The sequence below is a fragment of the Chaetura pelagica genome, unplaced genomic scaffold (genome assembly GCF_000747805.2).
Source record: "Chaetura pelagica isolate M959 unplaced genomic scaffold, ChaPel_1.0 scaffold222, whole genome shotgun sequence".
In the NCBI taxonomy this organism is placed as follows: Eukaryota; Metazoa; Chordata; class Aves; order Apodiformes; family Apodidae; genus Chaetura; species Chaetura pelagica.
In genome coordinates, this window is record NW_009952711.1 from 7,261,312 (window position 1) to 7,285,604 (window position 24,293).

The window sequence follows — 24,293 nt, forward strand, 5'->3', positions numbered from 1 at the left end:
CAGAGTCCTCCCTGGACGCCGGCCATGGACGGAAAAGAAGGGGAGAAGAAGAAGGAAGGAAGTTGTCTTCTGTGATCTCTGACCTTCCTCTGAGCTTACGTAGATATATGGAATGGAATATCTTTGGCCAATTTTGCTGTCCATCTAACTCAGCCTCCTGCAGGGGGGTCACAGATCTCCCCATAGTGTCTGAGCTGGCAGAGTGCAGGTGCAGCCTTGAAGCCTCAGTAGTTAGAAAAACATTCCAGTGCCTTATCAGCCTAGCAGAACACACTGTTGCTAGTTAAAAGAAAGCTTACTGAAGGAAAAAAAAAATCAGTAAAAAGAAAAATTGGCTTCATCCTGGCTCAAACCAGGACAGTGTCATTGTGGCATAGGGATGAGTCATGAATCATTAATATTAGATGATAATAGTCTTTGGAGTTTTCCATGTCTTTTTGTCTTGAAGGAGGCAATAAGATGTACTATTCATATAGAAAAAAAATATTAAATAGGGAGTTTAGATGAGCTTTCTTTTTAATTAGGACTATTTTAGTGTGGAGGATAATGTAAACATCATCTACTTAAAAGTAAAGACAGTGATTCTCCTTGATAGTGATTTGAAAATGTGTAGTGTTTGTGTTGCTATCCAATCAAGTGAAATTGGGCATACTTATATTCTAAACTGCTGTGAAGTCATGGAGGATATCTGGCTAATTCACAAATCAAGCATTATTATAATGGTCTGCCTTCAACAAATTTCACAGAACTAATTTAGCCTTCAAAGGCATGATTGGTTAAAGCTAGGTCAGCTCACATCCTCCTTGTGCAATGGCATGTCTTCAGTTAATTATGTTGCATCTAAATGTGTGTTCTGAGTTGTCATGCTGACTAAACTAAGTCTAGAAATACTATAAAAGAAAAAATGTAATTGATGAAGATGAATGCACAGACTGCCAACACGGCTTATTTAATAACAGCTTCTTCACATGTATTAGTGAGGAGTTTTAGCTCAGAGCCCATTGTCCAGTGCTGCAGCAGATCTGTTCTACAAGAAAAAATCTTACAAATTGTTAACAGAGAAAATAATATTTCTCAGGCTAAGCTCTACTGACAGGTATATGAAACCATTAGAATATATCAATTCAGCTTGAGTTAGACTTCTAACAATAAGAAGTGTCTGTAGAATTACAGCTTCGTTATTTTGCCACATTAAATAGGTTATAGTGGGAATCACAAAGCTTTTTGTTAGTAATTAATAGAGTAAATAGACAGTACTGTAACAATACCACATCATTTAAATGACACAGTTGAGCCTTCTAGAAGTAGAGGGCAATATAATAAGTTAAATTTAGGTGATGTAAGGAAGAACATTGTGAAGTAATGATACTACACAGGTGGATATATAATATATATAAAGACTTGTACTCTAGACAAATCTTGTGACACTATTGGTTTGTTCTTTGTATGAATCCTGTTCATGCTCATACTAGTCTGAAGATGTGCAAATCACCAACAACACAGCAGTATCTGCTCAAGAACATCAGATTAACTGATCTCTCTACTGCTGTTGTTTCTTTGAGAAATACACTTGCAACAATCCTTAAGTGTCTGTTTCGATTTGTGTGTCGATTTCCTTTCATCCCAGTAAACTCAGCATGGGCCTGTAAGCCCTGCACAACTTCTGGGTGTGAAGCCATGGAACCTCATTGCAGCATAGCTGCACATTGTGGGACATGACTCCAGAACTCCTGCATAGCTAATCCTATAATTACACTTTCTATGGTTAACATTCTGTCCTTGTAGCTGTATCCTACCTACTTCATTGCCAGCAGCAGCTTTGCTAAGGATTGTTTTCCATCTTTGCTTTTCAGTTCTGCAATATCATCCCAGTGTCAGCTAGAGGAGCACAGCTTCATCCTGGAGAAGTACCTGGAACAAGCACTGCAATGCATATGATTCAGCAGCTGCAGTTTTCTCACCTGCAGGTACACTGGACAGTTTTTCATTGATAACATGAATATGATTCAGAGATCTGGGAATTCTCCAGTTGTATTTGCTGCTGTGAAGAGCTAGACATTTCTTGTCAAGGCTTGCCCCAAACACAGAGCTGCCTGTCTGCCACAACCCTGTTTAAAATGAAGATGAATTTTAGATGCAAAGAAATGGTGGTGACTGGGGTGATGACCTTTACAAAAACTGGGGCATTGGACAACTCTACATAGGATGCTGTTCCTCTGAGTATTCTGGGAACAAAATTCAAAAGATGTGTTTAGCAGTGAGTCCACACAACAGAAGACTTCAAGAAGCTGGAGCATTAGTTCAGTAAGTATTCCTTTAAATTTCTATGGTCTTGTGGAATATCTACGTAAAGAGCTATTCTGGTGAATTACTTCAATGCAAGGAGAAATTCTGGCTTATCAGGGAAAAATTAGCTCTGATGTAAAAGAGAAGCCATATGAGGTGTTAGTTCAGAGGCTGCTTCTAGATATGCCCCTTCCATGGGCTTGTCTAGATTGTCACCGGCTATAGGGACTTATGGCAAAGAACAATGTATTCGGAAGGACTGTATTTGTCTTTCTGATTATATTGAATGGCCAAGTGTCCTTCAGTGGCTGATGCTTTCTAAAAATGTATTTCTTGTCATCTACTTGTAGTATCTATGGATCAAAGTAGGAGATTTTGAAAAGCAATGCTAATTAGGTTAATTGTAATAAATTATTCATATTATTAATTGATATGTATTAACCTAGCAGTGTTTGTTGGAGCTTTTAGCTGAATAAGAGCCATTGACGTGCAAAGTTTCTAGGTGTTAGCTAGGGTGATTCAGTGGAAGCTGTGCTAAGAGCAAGGGGACTGTTCTTGCTGGTGTTCTTGGTAAACAGCACCTTCATGGACTGCTGGAAGATGTACATCCTTGGTGGATTGATCACTCAAAAAATACCACATGCTCCTGAAGAACTTTATCTTTCTAAGGTGTTTTCCTTCCTCTGCTTGCCAAACCTCTGTGGGAAGGTATCTAGGACACCAAAAGGCTAATTGATGTTTTTTGCAACAAAAAGACATTTATAAAAAATCCAGGAAGAAAATTAAATCCCCAGATCTACATTAATTCAGATACTGACACCACAGTAAATGACATTCCTGGAACATCATAGATCATCTGCTTTAGTAAGGAACAGCATGGAATTTTCTATGTCTGCTGGTATTTATTTTGTCTGAATCATTAGCTTGAGCCAATGATTTGAATGAGTGAGAAAGTAAAATCTTGGATAGTTTAGAGCAAGAACCTGCTTTTCTGTTGTAGCAGGAGCTGTCTTAACAAGCTACAGATGCTGAGTAAATGAGGGTATTTATTAAGCAGATGGGTGGTGGGAGAGGTTCTGCCTCTGTACAGGAAGCAAAGAGAGCCCTGAGAAAACCTGATAGCAATAGGGCTATGCCTAGCTGTGTTGTTAGGATGTGGTACTTCTTGGGATAGGGTAATTTACCAGTATGTAAGCTTTTGTTGAATGTTTCATTAAAATCTTATCCTTGTTTGGTTTTCATGTTGTAATGAGTGTAGTTTGGGGATATATTTAGGAAACTATGATAAAATAATTTGAAAACTCTTAAAAGATTCTCTGTAGGAAGACCAAGGACTGAATTGAGCCTAGAGACTTGAACAGCCTTAAAATTGAAACAATGCATCTAAACTTAATTGAACTTTGTTATCCAGGGAGCTCTAGTGGAATAGATTTTTAAGTGAAAATCTTGCTGTAGAGAATAGGGATGGAGAATTCTCTTTTGCGACTGAAAGAGAACATATTGAAGAAGTTCTAGGTGATGTAACTGGTGAAAGCTCTTCTGATAATCTCCAGAAGCTCTTCAGTTAGGTGATGAGTCTGAAGGTGTGACTGGCTGCCTGAAACAAAAAGGTAGGATTTGGGACCTGTAAGAAGGCACCTCTCTTCCAATGACCAATATCCTCTACCATAAATCAGTGTGTATGACCATTTCAGCTATCTGCCCATATGACTACAACATGAATGTGGGTTTGAAGTCTGAGTGGCATATCTGTTTCATGTTGGATGGCAGCAGCTTATAATTTTTCTCTTTGTGTCAGAATTCAGAAATGTGATAGCAAAAATCTAAGAAGTCATTTAATGGAGACAGTCTTCTGTTCAAATACAAACACCTATCACTATAAACTGTTTTTCCTTGGTAGGCTTGGTAATATTTTTCCCTTAAGTGAAAAAAAAGTCACTGGCAGTCAGTAGACTTGCTAGGGGTCTGTAATATTTTGCAGAAGCTGTTAAGAGAATTGCCTGAATAAAATGGTACAAAATTTATTAAAAGATGTGGACTGAGGTGTTGCTGCAAGCAGCTCAATCCAGGATCCTGATGAGGTGCAAGGAAGCTGGCTATCTCTAACCCATAGACATTTGAAAGTGAGTTTGTGCCTCAAGAAAGGCACATATAGAAAAGTTTCTGGGTTTAATTTTAATATATTTTGTTACATAAAGGGGTGTGTGTGGTTTTTTTTCTGTTTTGTTTGTTGTCATTGGGTTTTTTATGTCAGGAAAGAAGGAACAAGACAGAGGCAGAATAAATGATAGAAGGAAGACTTTGTTCTTCAATACAAGCAGGTAGCATGGCTTTATGGATATGGAAGATATGTAATCATAGTAATTATTTAAACTGAGAAGGAAGAAATAAATTTTGCTTTAAGAGACAGGGAGTTTCTACCAAAGCATTGATCTTTTGCAAACTCTCTGGATTGATGTAACTGGGTAATTTATTTGGCCTACCACAAGTAACGAGTGAAGCGTGGAATATTTAGTCTATATTTCCGGATACAAGTCTTTCCAGGCATTTCATTGGTCCAAAGAAAGGATGGGACTTTAAAAACAAACAAACAAAAAAATAACTATCAGAATTCAGAAAGTGGTTGCTTTGATCGAATTACATTGTAATTCCAAATAAAATGCAAAGAGCTTTATTTTTACTACTGTTGCCTTGTTGCTTTATGGAGCAAATGGATTTATAAAACACATTTGTATCAACAGCATGTATTAAGTAACCTTAGAACAGTGTGGTATTTCATGCTTCAAATAAGGAAATGCAGGTTGGATTCCTTGTCTATGTTTTTAACTCCACTATTGATGTAGCCAAATACACAGACACCTCTTTGCTAGTTTCTTCTTAATTCCTAATTGTACAACACTTATTAAATTTATGGTGTTGCAAGGCACCCAAGACTTTTGCATGATATTTGCTTATTAAATTAATGACATTCACCTGACAAAATCAAAGATGGTAGAACATTATATGGCTCTGACAGACAGAAACTGTGATCAGTGAGAGTGACCTATTCTAAGAACATGCATTTAAATGAGAAATAATTTTGTTTATTTCAAGAATATAGGACAGCTTATCTTAGATTTTATAAACCAGTACTGCAAATTTAATATTCTGCTGTGGAGGGAAGAGTCATACAAATGGATGCTTTGAAAGAAGCACAGAGACTAAAAAATTCAGGATAACATCACTGTAAACTATAATTTAGAAAGCTGCATGCTGTGTTCTGTAATCAGTGAAATTATAGGCACACAATTATTCTTTTCTTTATTAAAGCTTATATTTCAATGTAATGTTGCAAATCCATCTTGTTCTCCAAATAATACCAACAGCTCATCCAACCTATTAACACTCATTGGAACAGTATTCGGATTCAGTACTGTCGAGGTCCTATGGCAGAATTGTGTACAAAGACATGAGGACAGGAGCCCTGCAGCATGAGGGTGCATGCTGTAAGGAAGCAAGGAGGGAGTCTACTCTTCTGACATGGCAAGTGCACAGGACCAGCTGAGAATTCACAAAAAAAGTGCTAGAGTGCAGAAATCGTATTACAATGGTCACTGGTTGTAAAATTCACACTGTCATGGCAGGATGTGCAGACACAGATACTCTTCAATTAGCCTGCAAGCATGCATCTTTGTCCAGGTATGCCTGAAGTGGTTGAATGAATCTGTTTTCATGGCACAGGTGGCAGAAATGCCTTAATATGCTGTAATCAGTGTTGGTTTGATGAGCTCAAACCATCTTAGGTGGTGTACTCATAGAACTATCTGGAGAAGGAAGTTATTGCACCTGGCTGATCACCACAGCCCTTAACTCCCTCTCCAAAATTGCCTGCAAGTGTTTGTATGGTTGTGCTTCATTATGTATTTCCACCAAAGTAAACTTAGCAGATACAAGGACTTTAAGCTGTTTGCTATACTGGCTGACCTAACCCAAAGTAATTGAGTTTTTCTGCTGTGATCAAAACAAATTTATTTGATCTGGGTACACCTGAAAGAGCAGTTCTTTTCACAACCTGAGGAAGATCTTGGAGAGCAAAATCTAAGCAAATCAAGCCTTAATATCCAGCACAAAGACTTCCCCACAGAGGAGGGACATCAGGTAATCTCCAAAGGCCCCTTCTAATCCTTAACATTGTGCATGTAACTCTGAATGGCACAGAAAAGTATACTCCCTTTGAGGGAATTTAGCAAGATCACAGAGATTTTGTAATCATGGTTACAGGCAATCCTTTACTATTGGTCAAGAGAGAAGTTCTGAGGCACTTATGGAAATTAGTTAGAAGATATCCTGAGTTGAGCAACCAATAAACAAGACACTTAAGGTTAATGAATGCTTCTAAATACTTGGTTTATAACCTCTTGAAATACTCCAAGGCCTGGCAAAAACTGAGGCTGCTCCAGGATGCCTGGCACGTGTAGTATTTCCAAAGAATGATGCACAGTAGCAGCTTGGACTACTGCTGCTTTTGCCAAATGCCTGTGTGGTTGGATTTTGTTTGCTGCAGTCTTTTAAAAATGCTTTTAAAATCCTGATCTAGAGGAGTGGGTTAGCGTTTTCAATTTCCTCTGCATATATTAGCCACTGGATTCTTACTTTAAATTTACAAACTGGCAACTTCCATTCATATGCAAACTAAATTAAGGGTTGAGGCATGAGAACATACCACTTCTTTTTGCATTGAACTATCAGGCCTGAGAATCCTAATGTGCACAAGAATATCTCAGAAGTGCTCCTAACTGGACCCGCTGGGAGAATGGTTAATCAGAGATTCAATCAGCAATAAGTTCTTCAGCCATCACCATTGGCTTTAGAAAGCTCATTTTAGAAGGGTGGTGGCACAGTTCCAAGTGTAGTTAAAATCTAAGATAAGGCCATATTTATGTGTATATCTATATATATATAATGCTACAGGTTTAAGGAATCCTAGAAAAGATCCCATAAATTTACCTGCTTTATTGTTGTTCTGCCCTTCAACTCCAAATAATCACTTTATCTTTAGAAAAAATGTGCTTCTGTTATGATGGAAATTAATGTAGAAGTTTGCAGTGTTAAATAGTGTTTATCAGTTGGTGTACAGTGGGGAGCTTCTAGCTTTTGAATGCCAGCAGTAACAACACTTGGTGTTGCATCAAACTGCTCACTGAAGGGCTGTTATGATACAAATACTGAGTTTGAAATAAAGGAAAGAAAAAGCTGATATGAGTTTAAAAATAATGGCAGGTTTGTTGCCCTGATAAATTTTGCATTGCTGAGTAAGAATGGCTTGATTTTGTGTAATATTTGCTAAAAAATATGCATTTTTGGCAAGTTTAGAATTTTTTTATGTATTGATCAAGTGCTAGTGTCTGTTAACTTGTTCCCAGTTTTGTGAGAATGTATTCCTTTCTTTGGAAAGTATTTTTATATTTAGATGTTGTGTTGTTATGTGCCATCTAATACTCTGTTATTTGTACTTAGATTAGATTAGCTTGCAGCTTGCAGGGTGGTGATGGAACTTCTAAACAGGCTGGAGAACAATCTAAATGAAGCTCCCAGAGGAAATTAATTTAAACTGTTTAGGTTAGCTTTTAGGTAAACTGTTTAGGTTAGTGGTACCAACCTGATCCTAGCTGTCCTGTAACCTAGAATAATAGAATTGTTCAGTTCAGAAAGGGTCTTACAGATCCTCTAGTTCCAACCCCCTGCATAGTCAGGGACACCTCCCACTAGGGCAACTTGCTCCAAGCCCCTTCTGACCTGGCCTTGAACACTTCTAGGGATGGGGCCTCCACCATTTCCCTGGGCAACCTCTTCCAGTGTCTCACCAGCCTCACAGTGAAGAATTTCTTCCTAATATCTAACCTAAATCAGGTTCTCGTGAATAATGTTAAATTTAGCTATGTTTCTCTAGGATTCCTTTCTTTAATAACAATTTTCATGTGATTATATTAATAAAAGCACAACCTAGGCCTGTTAAATTATATTTTTGATTGGTGTCAGGGCATTTTGAAAGATTACTATTCACTCATGGTAGTTGCTTTGTGGTCGAGGCAAATACCTGTTCTTTGATTTTGTGCCTGCAGAGTCTTGTTTGTTTGATCTTGAGTCTTGAGGACATTCCCCAGAGTAAACAGAAGTGTTGAATGCTAATGAGATTGTGGCCTTAATCTAATGTTCTTCTCAAGCTCTATCCTTGAGAATAAAATAGTTCTCAGTCTTTTATATTTTGTCCTTGGTTTGCTTATTTCATGCAGAATCACAGAATCTTAGGGATTGGAAGGGACCTCTAAAGATCATCCAGTCCAAGCCCCCTGCCAGAGCAGGATCACCTAGAGTACATCCTTCTCTCCAGCATTTCATTTGTTTCTCTGTTGGTAGCCTATTTGCCATTTTTCTTGATCCTGATCAAGTACCATCTTTCTAATTTGACTTGATGAATCTGGTTTCAGCTAGTCTGTAGCATCTAAGAAACACACTCCATTCCTAGTCGCTACAGGTAAAATTAGGTGCACAGGTTGACAGAGTCAAATGCTCAAATAACTGAATCTCTTGTGCAGTGCAAATGTAATAAATCAGAAGCATATAATATGGTCTTTGGCTGCCTGGCTTTGTCAGAATGGAGATAATTCAAACTTGTTCAATTGATAGAGAGGCAAAAACAATGACTTTTTCTATTAGCAGCATTAAAAATGTGCTTAGTTCTGGTGGTTGTCAAAGGTTATAATTGTTCATCTTTTTCTCTTCAGTTAGAGAAATTTGAGGAATAAAGTGCTATATCATTAGAGATTTTATCTTGAGATACCTTAGTTATACTACATAAGTTCTCCATGAGTGAAACATTTTTAGAAAATGTGAAACAATGAGTGATTGAGAGCTGAAACTAGACAGTTTTGTGTAGAATCTTAACTATAAAATATATAAGGGAGAGAGAGCTATTAACTATTGGAACAGGCAGTTGTAGCTCTCTGAAGTGGGGGGGTTCTCCATTGATATTTCCAAACCAAGACTGAAAATCTTCTCTAATCACATACAAGTTATTTGGCTGAGCATAGAAATAACTGGCTGAGTTTTAATGGTCTGTGATATATATGAGGTGAGCCTGTGTGGTTTCTTCTGGCTTTAAATTCTGTGAATGAAAGTTGTAAAAATATATTGCTTCAAGTTCCTTTGTATCAAAATAATGTAACTTTTTCTTCTGTGTTTCATTCAAATTTGAAATGTTTTGTTTTTGTTTTTTTTTTTTGGCCAGCTCACATTCATATATCTGTAAGGTGTGTATTAAAGACAGAAGTATCCCAAGGTCAGTAGTGTTTGATACTGAGCCCTAGTGGTACATGCAGGAGGCATCTGAGACCTTAATAGACTCAACAGGCTTGACCCAAGCATAAAATGGAATTATATGCATATGCTACATCATTAAATATTCAGAGCAGGTGTCTCAACCTGGGAAATCCTTTAGGCAAATGAATCTTGAGATTAATTCTTCTGCAGATTGTGGATGGGGGTAATTCTATATTTGTACAGGGCACAGGAGGGAGGTATCAGGAGGTTAATGATGCTCTAAAAATGCTCATTCTGCAGAGAAGCTTTGATTTTCTGCACTACTTTGATCTGAGGATCTTGAACTAAAAGATGAGAGTTCTCCATGCAGTTGTAAACTGAGTTAGGGTTACATTCAAGCTAACATTATGGAGACATATTATAAATCTCTTTTTATGATTTCTAAAAATAAGAAAAAGCAAGTATGACTTGTTTTGGTGAATGACTTTATCCCACTTCACAGTTTCCCAAAGGGTTGGGAAATAATCTGCTGACAAGAAACAATTATAATGACTTTTTTTGATAGGGACATCTGACCAGTTAGAGAATCTGGCATATGAACCAATGTCATACAAGCTACCATAATATATCTGCTGGTATTTGTACCTGTGATTAGTATGAGTTTGAACTAGTAGTCTGGAGAGAAAATTCTTCCTAGATCCTTACCAAATTCTTGGGCAATCAAGTCACCCCTACTAAAATGGTCTTTAGCTACTTCTAGGTTTTAGTATGTTTTTTTGCTACTAACTTTCTCATTTTGAATGAAACAGACACTCTGACGGAATAATTGGTAGTAATTGTTGTACCAGTGTCAGTTTTAATAAACCATTCAAGTAGAAAATATTTTGCAGATCCAGCTATTTCCTATGTGTCACCAGATAAAACTTTCACATTCTTCAGCACCTAGATCTTAAAGCTAGTACTTGTATTTTTCTTTCATGCTATATTTTTTTCTTGTAATAATAGAGCTGTCATTTCTAATAAAATATGAAACAACTATCCAGGGAAATAACACCAGTGATAGATAGACCAGCCTGAGACACTAGACTGAGTGAATACAAGTGCTCAATAGCTTGGAATATAATTCTGTCATTAAACTGAACCTGTAGAGGGGCTAGGACTGAATGCATGGGGGTGAAAATGCCTTGTGCTTAGGAAACTGATTCAGCTTCTGTTGGACTCTTCTGGTCATTGGAGTAAGATCAGGCTTCTGAAGTTTGAAGGAGGTCCTGCAGTGAAGGAAGGGGTGCTGTCAAAAATCAGGCAGCATTAAACTGAGCAGAAGGTGAGCCCATAGAAATATGCACCAAATATAAGGTTTTTTTCAGCCTCTCTGCCAAAAGATTTCCTATATTTGTCACCCACCTTATTGAAGAAAAGGATGAGAAGTCCAATCAGAAAACTTACACACACATAGCAGGGAGCTCTACAGATCTTACTTTTTCTTTAATATTACTAATTAGGATCCAAGGCATCTCCCTATTCTGCTTGAAATAGTCATAACCTATGTAGGAAAGGTTTCTTTTGCATGTGGACCGGGGGAGTGTGTTTTCTCTCTTTCAGCTCTTCTTAGTAATGTTTATCCAGTAACTCAAGATAAACACTGTCACCCACCTGGCAAATAGTTTCTCCTTTCTGTGTTTTTTTTCCTCCTTTCCAAAAGTGGAAGTGAATATATTTTTTCCTATCTTTACAAAACACTGTGACGGTTCTGGATGGACAGTGCATTGGGAGACTTAAGTGTCACTGTTATTGTAAATAATGTTATTTCTTTGTCCCCAAATACTGAAGACAAGGGGATTCCAAGTGGATAAGAAAAGTATAACTGCCTATTTAAATGATAATTATGTTGTTCTTATCCTGCAAATAACAGCTAAAATGTCTGTGTTTTTCTCAGTGAGCAGTCTGGTTGGCTAATGGACGACGTCTATTTGCAGTTAAAGCTATTGCAATGTTGACAATTAAGCATGTACGTGGAACAGGGTAATCAGTATGAATGCAGTTTTATCACCAGTGTTAATTATCTAATATTTTCCAGTTTACAATAATGTGAAAATTCCTTAGGCATAAATGAAAATGAACCTATCAATTACAATATTTTTCAAGATAATGGCTGACAGAACATTTGCTGCCCTACAAAAAATGGAAGCAAGAGAAAAATTAACAAAATTAACAACTTAGTTGTTCAGGCTCTATAGGATATAAATGCAGTCATGTAGTTATTACATGATGAGCATTCTCATTTCCTCATGGGGGGGAATTTCCAAGTTGGTGACTGGAATTACTCATACAAATCTTTCCTTTTAAGAGGTTTTATGTGCAGCCCCTTCTAAAATTTCTAAAGAAAACACTTCTAAAATCAGCAGAACACACCCTGGTCTTGAATGTACGTTGTGAATGAGAGCTGAGCTGATCTAAAAGCTTTTTTTCTTACTATAATAATTCTCAGGGATTCACTACATCAGTGCCTAGGAGAGAATATGTGCTGCTTTATGCAAAAACAAGTCAAATGCTCTCTGGCCTGTCTCCTTTGTATTCCTGAACAACTTGCCCATTTAATTTTATTCTCTTCAGCTGAGGACTAATCTCAATTACAATCATTCGAATCAGACATTCTCAAATGACCTTTAAAATACTGAGGGGAGGCACCAAGGATTGTTTCTTAACTTCTATCCTCCAAACTTAAATAAGCATCCTAAGTTAAAAGAGAGTGAGTGAAGCCACAAACAAGCAATAATTTTCAGGGAAACGAATCTTGGCAGTCTTATGAGTCCTGTGATCAATTTTAATTTTGAAGTCTGTCCTCAAATGAAAACTGGAAGACACTAAATTACTCTCTTCTTAAAAAAAATAAAAATAATAAAATTTGGAAGTAGCAAAGACTTTTTAATAACATTTGAGAAGCTGAGGGACACACAGACATGGACTTGCTGAGCTCCAAAGGGAAGTGTAGGACTACTTTTCCATAAGTATTTACATTTCTTGAGCAAACTGCAGGAAATAGGCTTGCTCCCAACAACAGCCTAAGGCAGTGAGCTCTTTCTGCTCCTAAAACTGGTTTTAGGTACCCTACCACAGATATAGTTCTTGCATTTATGTGAGATGCAAGTTGAAATATCTTCAATATCTGACATACGTTCCTTCCATTTCAGAAGAGGGAATTAAGATTACATAAAGCTGATGGCAGAAGAAAATTAAGGCTGTTTTCTCTGTCTTCTGTGATAATCCATGTCAGACCTAGCTCCATTTATGATTGATGTAGAAATTTCAGGGCTCTTCTCTGTATCTAAGGAACAAAGAGACAGTTATTGTATCTGATACTTCCTTCAGCTTTCCAGATCGTGAAACTTGCTGGACTGTGCTCTCTATCTTGTAGGTTAAGGAGTTCAGGTATATTAATTTTTTTCTTTATATTGACCTTGTACTGTTTAAAATAATATCAGTTTCTATTTTTTTTCTACTCAACATCAAAAGATTCCTTCCCTGTGCCCTATTTTTCTGCAGATGATTTTAGTCTAATACAGTCCATACGGAACTTGAAGAAGTATGTAACTATTTCTCCTCTGAGCAAGCACTAACTAATCAACTTGTTATGGTTCTCCATTGCATTAAACATAGAAAACCAGCAAGCCAGGCAGATCTGTGACTACAAAATGTTACAAATTTACAAGTGAATATGCTTACGTGGGGTATGTTGAACCTTTAATTACACTGTATGACAAAAGAACAGTATGTTTCTATTTTGTGTATCCTAAAAACAAAAAGGGATTCTATCTCAAAGTCTAGATCTTAATAGGCAAGTATTTCTCTAATGTAGCATCATTATGCCTGTATGTTTCACAACATTGTATTCCATTTTCTTTTACACTGAATACAATTTCACTTTTATACTTGTGTGGTAATCAAGTCTGATAGAAATTTTAAGTGTTTGCCAAAAATATATATTGCCTTCCAAGAATGGGATGTTTTGGCCCGTAGTATTTTCCCTTTTCCTTACCTCATTTCACACAATTTAAATTAAATTAAGTATAGTCTTTCTAATATTTATCCTGTTTTCTATTTGAAATAGAAGGAAAAACAAAACTCCCAAACTTGTTTCTGCTGTAAAACAGTATCAACAATTCAGCTGAAACAAAAAACAGTATAAAAATTATCAAAATTCTTATTTTTCACTTTCATGTAAATGGACTCATCTACTGGACATGAAACAGCCTGAATGGAAGATCTACTTGATGTTCGTGTAACTGTCGGCTTATTTCTCATTGTGTTCCCCATAATATTGTGTATTATGCATCCTACCTTTAACTGTCTCAAACAGTGAAGTACACTTCCCTCACAGCATAATTTACAGGCTTCATTATTTAGTAAACAAGTCAATTGTTGTTATTAATTATTCTTAGTATTATTTGCAATGTGATAGGCAATAGGGCTTGTTGAGCTAGTCAATGTGAAAAAATATAACTGAGAGAGTTCTTTGTTTCCCTGGGACAAGTGACCTCTGTAAATAAACAGCTTTTTTTCAGTGGTGCAACTAATGCTCTGAAGTGAAAGTGCTACTTGGGAAATACCATCACAGACTCAACATACATCTGTCTTGCTATTGTTAGTGATGAAGTTCTGCCTCCTCTGCTATTAGGTGTTCCAGTTTGCCACATCATTCTTGCATATGCTATAATTAGAGTTGGGTAGCTCTGTGCAACAGTATGCAAGCCTTTGATATTTCTGCCACTCTTTTGAACTGTTTTCTTCCCAATGTATAGAATTGTCTTTTTTCAGTCTCTTGTTTCTTTTCTGAAATATTTCTAGGCAACATGCCTGTAGGTCCTAAGTAAAAAAATCTTCATACCTTTAAGTAAGTCAAAGAGATATTTCCAGCTAATTTCTCACCTCTGTTGCTTTGAAGCTACATGACTAATATCATAGGCATTAGTGATCAAAAGGATTCCTTATCCCCCCCAAAAAACCTCTCCCAAGCCCACCATAAATCACTACATTTAAGCAGCACCAGGTACATTGTAGTGCCATTTCTGGTTGTGGACTCTAGGCAATGATATATACATTTACTTTGCTTAGTATTGAACAAAGTTATTAAGCTTGGAGAGGTTCTGATTTCCATTAAACAGTATCACTTGGTTAATCATAGGACATGATGGACAAATGAAGGTAAATAAATAGTGTTTGTATTGGTAAATTAATATTATTTTATTCAGAGAAATAATAAACCACTAGTGCTATAAAGTGACTTGCAGTTTTTATCAGAAACCACAAAATTCAAAGGAGTTTAACCCATGTTTGTTTGTTTGTAGGCAGATTGACATTTCTTCTATACAGAGACCTGTCCCTTAGAGTGCAGAATTTTTCATTGCATCAGGGTAAAAAGCTGCCTGAGCAAAAGTAGTTTGGACTGTGTTCTTTGAAAAGCAGTTCCTTAATCCCTCATTAAGTTTTCAGCTCATGTTTTAGTCAACAAAACAAATACACCGCTCAATGTTGTAGGCAATGATAACACCAGGGTAAACACAGGAAATGCTTTTATTAATATCATCTAAGCATTTAATTGCTTTCCTTGTAGTTTAATCTCATCTTTACACATTGAAGCAGTGCATATTGTACATTTCTGATCCTCAAAGGACAGCTTTTTATATGGCATTGCAGAATAAGACATTATCACCAGAAACCTGACAGGCCTGTAATGTTGCTTGTCAGCCGAGGGGCTAGAAAGTTTGTTATAATTATGAAGGAGATGTGTGAAAGATCATGGTTTGCAAAAGGCAATGCTGAATGCCATTTTATAATTGAAGAGAAGGGGTAAAGTCAAGATGTGACATGAGTGCTGGGTTCCTATGAGAAATGAAGTGTCAGAATTCAGTAAGCCCCAAAGCAGAGACTTCAGTCTCCAGATAATACATTTAGAATGAGGTTAAAATTAAAGAAATAAAGCTTTAAATTCTGAGTGATAAAAGGACTATAAATAAGAAGCTTAATTCTACATTTTAGGAGCCATGTTTATGATAAACCAATTATTTACAGCAACAGTTCTTGTATTGTTCAATTTAATCTTACTTTTTCAGATTATAACCACATCTCTGTACTAGTATATGTTAAGAGACATAAACCTAACAAAGAATTATTTTTTTATCAACTGTTTTATTTTCTTAAGGCAGGTGATATAACACCTGGAGCACCTTCTCTGTTCCACTTCTAGGTTAGGTTTTTCTTGCTTAGATGTAGGTGGCTGGCATTGCATACAGTCAAGTATTTCAGATCTAGTTTCACTCATACATACTCTAGTTTCATTAATACATTTTAGAACTATGCTTGTATTTTATTTTTTTTTTTATTATTTTTTTGTGTTAGCACCATACTAGAGGCTGAATTTCAATTATCTTTGTGGAAGCCTGGAGTGAGTCTCCATAATTATGGAATCCATTCCCTTAACACATAATTTCTGGGGACTTCCTGTCATCCATATGAATCCATCCATGAATAGAACCAGCATTTTATCCAATTTTTCCTTTTTTCACTCATAGCATTTTTATTCCTTCTTTTAAGATGTACTACAAAGTGCTCTATACAAAGTGTAGAAAAAAAAGTCTAGGGAACCCAGGAAAAGGACATGAAAATATGAGTAGGCATAAGTTGTCACTGTGCTGTTAGGCTGTGGAGTTTGCCTTGGGATGTGCTGCTATTGAGGCTGCTAAAGCAAGAAGCCAAGCTATGCTGTTAGAACCTTGTACAACGTCTCTCAAATACTGTTCTGTTTCAGCCCACCTGGCAATTAGTAATAGAGTAGGTAACGTGAGTACAGCTACATCCAAAAGTCCTGAATTTATATGCCATTATGTGGAAAAGTAATCAGTTATATAAAATTTCTCTCTGTCCTTAAAACTTTTATGAAATAAAATTTAAGTAGTAATTTCAAATATTGTGAGCATATTGCTTTCAAAACATAAGGCCTTTCCCAATCCTTTAAGTACCATTTTGCAGTCTTAGAAATCCTGCATTAGGCAGCTAAAAAAATATTTTCATAGAACATGAATGATGTATGTCCTGGCCTCTCCATCCATGATTTCCTTGCTAAGGCAGAACTGTATAGCAGATTTTTTTTAACTCAAATCTGCTACATATCCTAAATTTAGAAAACTGACATAGTATATTTTGACCGTGTGTAACTAATTCATTTGACGTAACAATAAACTTATATTGTCTCAGTACAGGAACATGTCAAATAAATTTCTACAAGGCTTCTGATATGTGATGCTAAATTGCAGAGAGAATATTTTTTTGTCCTTTTGCTGTTTTTAACAAATAGTTGAGAATTGGGATCTCTTTTTCCATCTTGAATTTTCCAGGGATGATAGGCTTTAAAAGTAAATATAACCAAGTGCTCAGATATCCTTTAGATAATACTCTATTTCCTCATAGCTGTTGAAACTGGTAATTAGTTTCTTCATGTAATTTGTAAGACCAACAATTTATCTGTGTATTTTGGACTATTGTCTAGATGGCATTCTACATTAATTTTTGCATTAATTAATTCTACAATAATTTTCACTAACTTGAAATTTCTCAAAGCCAGGACACCTACTTCTTTCTCAGCTTCACATGAGCATGGCACCTTTGCTTTTAGTGGAATCACTTCTGATTTACAGTCGTTGAAACCAGGCCTTAGGGTAGAATAATTGACTAGGTAACAAGGTAAAACAATAAGCATCTGCTCCAGTCCCTTTAGTGTAGATTTATATATGATAAGGGTTTGGGAAAGGTGAAGACACCATTAATATTATTGTGTGCGTTTTTCTTTATGCTGCCTTCTTGGTTTTTGAACTTGAGGGGTCTATTGGGAAATTTAACTCCTATCACTTACTCTAATAATAAATTCATTAAGAGACAGCTCTTGTAATACTTTGTTCTTGGTTTTGATTCAATTATTTTGACGTTCCTGAAATTAACCTAGAAATGTCTCTCCACTTGGGAATACAAAGGCAAAAAGAACAACATAATAAAGAAGTAATGAAGAAAGCCTTGTGAAGAGCCAAGTGATTCAAGAAAGAGACAAGTGGAATGTTCCTCATTTCCTGCTGCCCCGTCTCAATGTACTTCAACAAGTGAACTGTATTTTACCATCAGCATCTCCCATACAACTACAGTAGTTTTGCTCTGATCAGTGTTCCTTTACCTTTTACTGAGGTGAGCATAAAGGAGTGGGGGAATGAAAAGCGAAGGATTTCTTCAGGGACAAATAATTTTTTAAAATTCTGTAGCTTAGAGGGTTGCTGGAAAGCTCTGTTGCTTTAATCTGCTTTTCACACCATTTGATGGAATGTAAAGTAAGTATATTGGAGCGAAATAGGGATAATAAAAATGTTAAGAGAAGGTGTAGATGTTTGGTCACTTCACAATGTGGGACTGAAAAGCTTTGTAACCTTTCACATTATTAAATTTAATTAGTGCAATTGTTGTTAAATATAATTTCCATGTATTCTATCTTCCACTTTATATCACAGCCTTAGTTCAAATCCTGAATATCATAATTTAACAGACAGATGACACATATATGAGAATTCTTCTGCATTACAAAATAATTATCTGGAGTTTTTGCTGATGATCTGCATGGCTCCATGGATGTTTAAATCAAATTGTAGTTTTATTGTGCATGATCCATTACAGCTTGGTCTCTTGGAGGAAGAGAAGTCTCTGCTCTAGCTCATCTGCATTTACAACTTATAGATTGTTGCATGATAACAGGTTATGATGGTACTCAAACATAATGGGGTGGTACTGTAATTATATAATGGATTTTTATTAACTTAATGGCAGGATTGCATGCAGGAGTTTTGATTTGGATTATTTGTCCTATATTTTCAATGGACTTATGTTGTCTTTAATAATTAGTTCTGACTGATAGGCCTGGAATGCTTTGGGCAAGGCTACTGTACCACTGGCTTTCCTGGATATGTCTTCTTTATTAACATGAGAAATTCTGTTAGCACAGGATTTTCAGTGTGAAAATATTTGACCAGGATTTCTGAGCATCTTGCACCATGGTCCATGCTGTTTTTCTGTGGCTGTAGGCTCAGGGAAGATTGGAAATGTTGAAGCTGTTTAGTTTTTCCTGGAATGCCTTTTGTTTTGTTCATGGACAGTAGTGGGTCTGTTCTGAGCACACCCTACAGAGCTGCTTTGATGCAAGCACACACAACAAAGCTGCAACTACTGTGAACTGAACTAAACCTGTGGTTTACCTGCATTGCATGTGCATGTTAGCTCTGTTGTGACCTAGATTCACAGCTTTCACTGAACTTATACTGCATAAGCATGAAATTATGTCTAGGGAATCTTGAAGTATTTTATGGACAATAATACTAGGTTCTAATGTGCTTCAAAGTGCACAGTCTCGCATGCTATCTTAAGGCAGGGATTTGGTGGATCCTGTGAAGTGTTAATCTGCCTGGGAGAAAATCAGACTCCTCTCAGGTTTGCTGTTAGAGTTTTAGGTTTTCAAATGAAATAAGAATCTATTGGCAAACACTGAAGATTTCCTACTATCTTTCCCGTACCTTTACAGGGGAGTTGGCCAGGAAATAAGTATGTTTGAAAAAAAAACCAAACAACCTTAATTGAAAAAAATGATACTGTTGAGTATCCAGCATAGTGAAAATCACAAAATTGAGGGCAAATCTGTATCTGTTGTGAAAAACACTTCCAATCACAAACCTGTTATGTATAGCTCAGTATACCCTGGCATGGCTGTCAGGCTCTTTTGTATTGGTTGTTGTTTTTTAAACAGAGTTTAAGCACTGAGCTCTAAGACAAAATTCTTTCTATTTTCTATGTGTCTCATCTCCATATCAGGTCACTCTCACTTCAAAAGCAGCCCAGGGGACCTTGCATTGTGACTCTGTGTACATAGAGTTGACCTATTGATAAACAGGGGAGTTTACTGCTTGGATGCACCAGCCTGTGGTAATGCAAATATTTACTTAGAAGTGGAAATCAAAACAATACATGAAGACTGAGCTTTCATGTCTTTTGGGACTTGCTTCTTTTCTTCTTTCGGAAAACTCCATTAAAACTTTACTTCCATAGAGCATCCTGATGATGCAATGCATAAGTAAGATCTGAGTGTCCATCTAACAACAGGGAAAAAGTATTCTGGCTGACTGCTGACAATTGGTACAGTGACAGTGAGCTAAAAGCAGGGTTGTAACAAACTTGGAGATCATCTGCAGCAGATGCAAATAAGTACACTTAGGGAGCTGTTATTTCTTCACTTACCTGTTGCAAGAGGTGCAGTTTGCTATTCAGCAGTATGTAGGGTATGAAGATACATCAGAAATGACTGCCAATGGACATGAATGATCTGCTTTTCATATAGGCAAAGACCTTCACAATTCCTACCCAATAAAAAGAGTAGGTGCCAAGTGACCCTGTAGTCGAGACCATTAATACTTGCTTCTAATTGTGCTCTGCAGTGTTACATCAGTGATTTTGAGTGTAGTTTTATGTTTTAGAACTGGCTGATTTCTGGCAAAGTAGCTTAATTCTGTGTAATTTTCTATTCTTACTATTACTATTTTAATAATGGGCTTTCACTGTTGTAATTTTTTTTTTCCCTTCAGCCTTACACTTTCTCCAAACCAAATCCTGAGGGTAGTATTTGCAAATAGGTGCTAAAGGTTCTAGGCATATCCCAGAAGCTGTTCCTCATTTTCCTCAAGATAAGTCAAGCTCCTTTCTTTATGTAGGGCACACTGGAAATGAATGACCCTTCTCTGTTGTGCCTTGTGTGACATCTTTCAAGTTGGTTCTACAGGATCAGTCTAACTTCACTTAGACATCAGTCTAATATCTGACCCACACACGGGTAAGATCTTTAAAGCAAAATTGGCGACATTTTGTTTTCCCCTGATTTGCATTCTCCATCAGTTTCTTACTCCCAGTTATAATTGCAAAAATGAGGATGTTATAAAATCAGAAAGATAAAGTCAGTTCCCTGACAGATACATAATTATTTTATGCTGGGTAGTTGTGTGTGTGTGTGTGGTGTAACTCTTTTCCTCACTGTCCTGCTTCTCACAATGATTTTGACAAAGAAAGTAATTGCAGACAGTACTAAACAGTCTATAAATTGCTCCAAAGCCAAATCTTGTTGTAAATGAGCTCATAAGAAGTCAGGAGCTTTGTAGATTTTTTTCTGTTCTTGCATGTTTGGCTTAATGACTTGTTTCCAATGAACCATTACTTGTGCCTCTGGAGTTTCCACAGAGGAAATTAAGCATTACATTTTAAGTGCTATTTTTTTTTTCCTCCTGCAATTCTAATTGTAATTTTCAAAATTTGCTTCTAGTGAGAATGGCAACATAGGTTAAAATAGAAAAAGAGTTAAAATTAACACAACTAAGGGTCATAATTCAGCACTAAGAAGGAGTGGTTGAAAATGAAGCAGAGAGTTATGTTAAGACTGGAGCTTGCTGCATAAAAAAAAAATAATTAAAAAATAAAATAAAATTGAGAGTTTTCTGCAAAGATTTAAAACTCCTTCAGTCCATCTCAGAGACCACTTTGTATCACAAAAACCCAAGGCTGAATCCTACAAGTAATCAATGAGGAGGAATTGGTACAGTCAGGCTGGAAATCAGGTGTTTTGCTGTGCTCCATTGCTTATCTTTGGCTTGGACCTGTTTTTTTTGCTTTCAATCTGCTCTCAGGTTACCTCCAGAACAAGAGGGCAGCAGGGCTGTACTGCATGAATTGATCTAGGAGCATCAACCTTTTCTGGGCTGTTTTGTTTGTTTGGGACGGGGGTAGACAGGAACTTACTCTTGTGTTATGACCTGAACATATCAAACCACTAGAGTTCTAGAAGTGTTAAACCTGCTGTATGTGTGTGCTATTGCATTAGTGGAAGAAGTGTCAGGAGGAGGTCTAACTGAGTGACAAAGCAGGGCTACAGTTTATGGCTGAGCCTGCTGCTTAAATGTACCTTGTTTTCATTGGCATATAAGTAGATTTACCAGAGTGACTTTAGGCTCTGGATTATTTTCTTTCTCACCTGAGATTTCCTCCATTATTGTCACTCAACCAGCTAATCTTGCAGTAGCATAGTTCTGTATAAACAATTTTAGGAGTTTTTTGCTTCTTATAATGCTTTTGAGCCTTAACTGCTCATCAATAAGATATTCTTACTGACCTTGTACCAAGAAAGTTGGGCCTTATTAAGCTGCTTGAAGATCTGCATGCTAGAACAGGTCCATGTGCTATAGCAGGTCTGCAATGGTTGATAGCTGAGTTTGTTAGTTCTTGTCATGTGTTATAAAAAGAATCACTGTTTCTTATTCCTTGAAGATAAGCCAGTTTTTACTTCACAGTTATGTGATGTCACAATAACGTGCTGGATATTTTAAGCAAGCCACTGAGATTTATTAAGTTGCTTTGTTTCATTTGAGTCTAGAGAAGGGGCAAGAAGAAACAGAGATAAGCAGTTCTAATTCCACTGTCCACTGTTAGGTTCTGTCCTGCAAGAATGCATTTTGGTAGCAAGCATGTCCTTATCTGTCATTAGACATACACTGAACTGCAGACTGGCACTTTTCCTATGTGTCTCACTTGAAGTTCACTGAGTGCTTTGTAAATGGTGGGTGATTCTGATAGCAGCTCTGTAAAACAAGAAATCAAAGATACCATGTCAAGGGTGGGTAGTAGGATCCTGGGGCAACTGATGCAGCAACAGAGTTCCAACTACATCAGCTTGCCAATATTTTTTATTTTATTTTATTTTTTTATCTTGAGAGTAGGAGGTATTAGAAGCATGACAAAAAAGAAGAGCTAATTAAAAGAAAAGGAAACAAATGATCCACATTTTCTTCTGTGATTTTTTTTGAGGATGAAATATGTTTGAGGTGGCTCAGGAGTATAGGGAAGTGTTCTTCAAAATCCAGTCTTGAAGTAATCTCTTTTTTCGTGTTGCTCTTTTCCTTCTTTCAATAAATCAGCATTATTCAAGCAAACTGTGCTTTAAGCAGTAGGATGCAACCTGCCTTTCCAGAGGCATCTTGCAGTTCCCATCCAAGCCTGCACTAGTGGGGGCTGCAAGCAGAGACACTGAGTAGTGCTGAAGACTGGGCTAAGTGTTTCTGTAAGAGGAGAAAGGAACAGAGATTCACCCTGTGTGCCCCATACACTATGAGACCACTAAAGACACGGGTATATGTATATATATATATCTATCTATCTTCATACTGGCCCTAGGCCCTTTGTTGATTCTTTCTTTTTTAATTCCTGTATTAGGTACTGGAGAGGTAATTGAACAAGAGCAAATGTATCTTAACATGTTACAGAATTAGTTGGCCTGCTTATAAAAAGATTTTGCCTATTCTCTTTCTTGTTGCCCAAAGTTCTGAGAGATTTGGGAATTCTGCAGTTAAAGTGAACTATGTTCACACTTTATGCATTAATATGCATGTCATGTTTGAAAATGTCAGCAGAAAAGACTGAATAATACTTGTTGCATATAAATCTGAAGTACATAATTGCTCCAGCTGACATGTATGAATGCACTTTCATTATCGTGTCAAGAGGACACTTTATGCTTACAAATGAGCAGTGTTTGGGGTTGGCAATAAAATGTGAAGCACTTGCTTAAATAAAGTTTATTACAGCTTTTTAGAAAAATGTAATTAGGAAGTGTTCATACTGAATGAGAGCACTGTTTTGAAGTGTTAACTTCAATATGAAAATGAAGTTATGGTTTAAAGAGGAAGACTGCACGGTGTTCAGGGGTTTATAAAGTGTGTATAATTTGATTTGCATGCCCATAGAATCTTCAGTGGGTATGTGAGCTGGTTCCACAAACTAGCCAAGGACTAGCAACCCGCTACAGTTTCTTAAATCAGTCCAATTCATTTAGTGACCACAAGTAAAAAACACGAATAAATATAGAAGCAAAATCTGAGAATGCAAGTTCAAGAGTCTAATGCTGCAGATAGCTCTAACTAGGAACACTTAACATATACTTGCAGAAAATATTCTGTGCTTAAAAACAAATGAGCAAAAAAACCTAACCATAGAACCAAGCAAAAAAAATTAAAATCATTCCAAACCACAAAAAAATATTTATTGAATAATGATGAAATATAGTAGTACTAAAATTTTCATTCAGTATCCATACACTACTGTATCTTACAGTGTGGGAAATTGAGGAAGGCATGGACTGTTACACTGGGTTGTTCATTTAAAGCTGTTTGGAAACTTCTAGTATTCACTGGTGCTGATGGACCTCTGACCTCTTTTGTGTCTCTATAGGTATGACACACTGTAAAGAACTAAACAGGAATTAGACACCTAACATAATCCAACAAATAAAATTATTTGTGTTCTAAGCATAACTTTCCAAGTTGAGTGGGCCAAATGCATTCAAAATTTCTTTACATTTCAAGGGATCAGAGGTGGTACTCAAATTTATGAGCTAGGGGCTACCAACCTTGTGCCTGGTCTATTTATTATACAGAACACATGAGTTAGGCTATGATTCTGACTTGTGTGCTGCTCTTGGTTTAAGTCAAGGGCTATTGAATTAATGGTTGCAATCTCTGGAGAAGCACTGGATGTGTCTCCATTGTAATCTGCTAATGTCACCTCTGCAGCTGAGTTAGGCAGTGTAGGGCAAT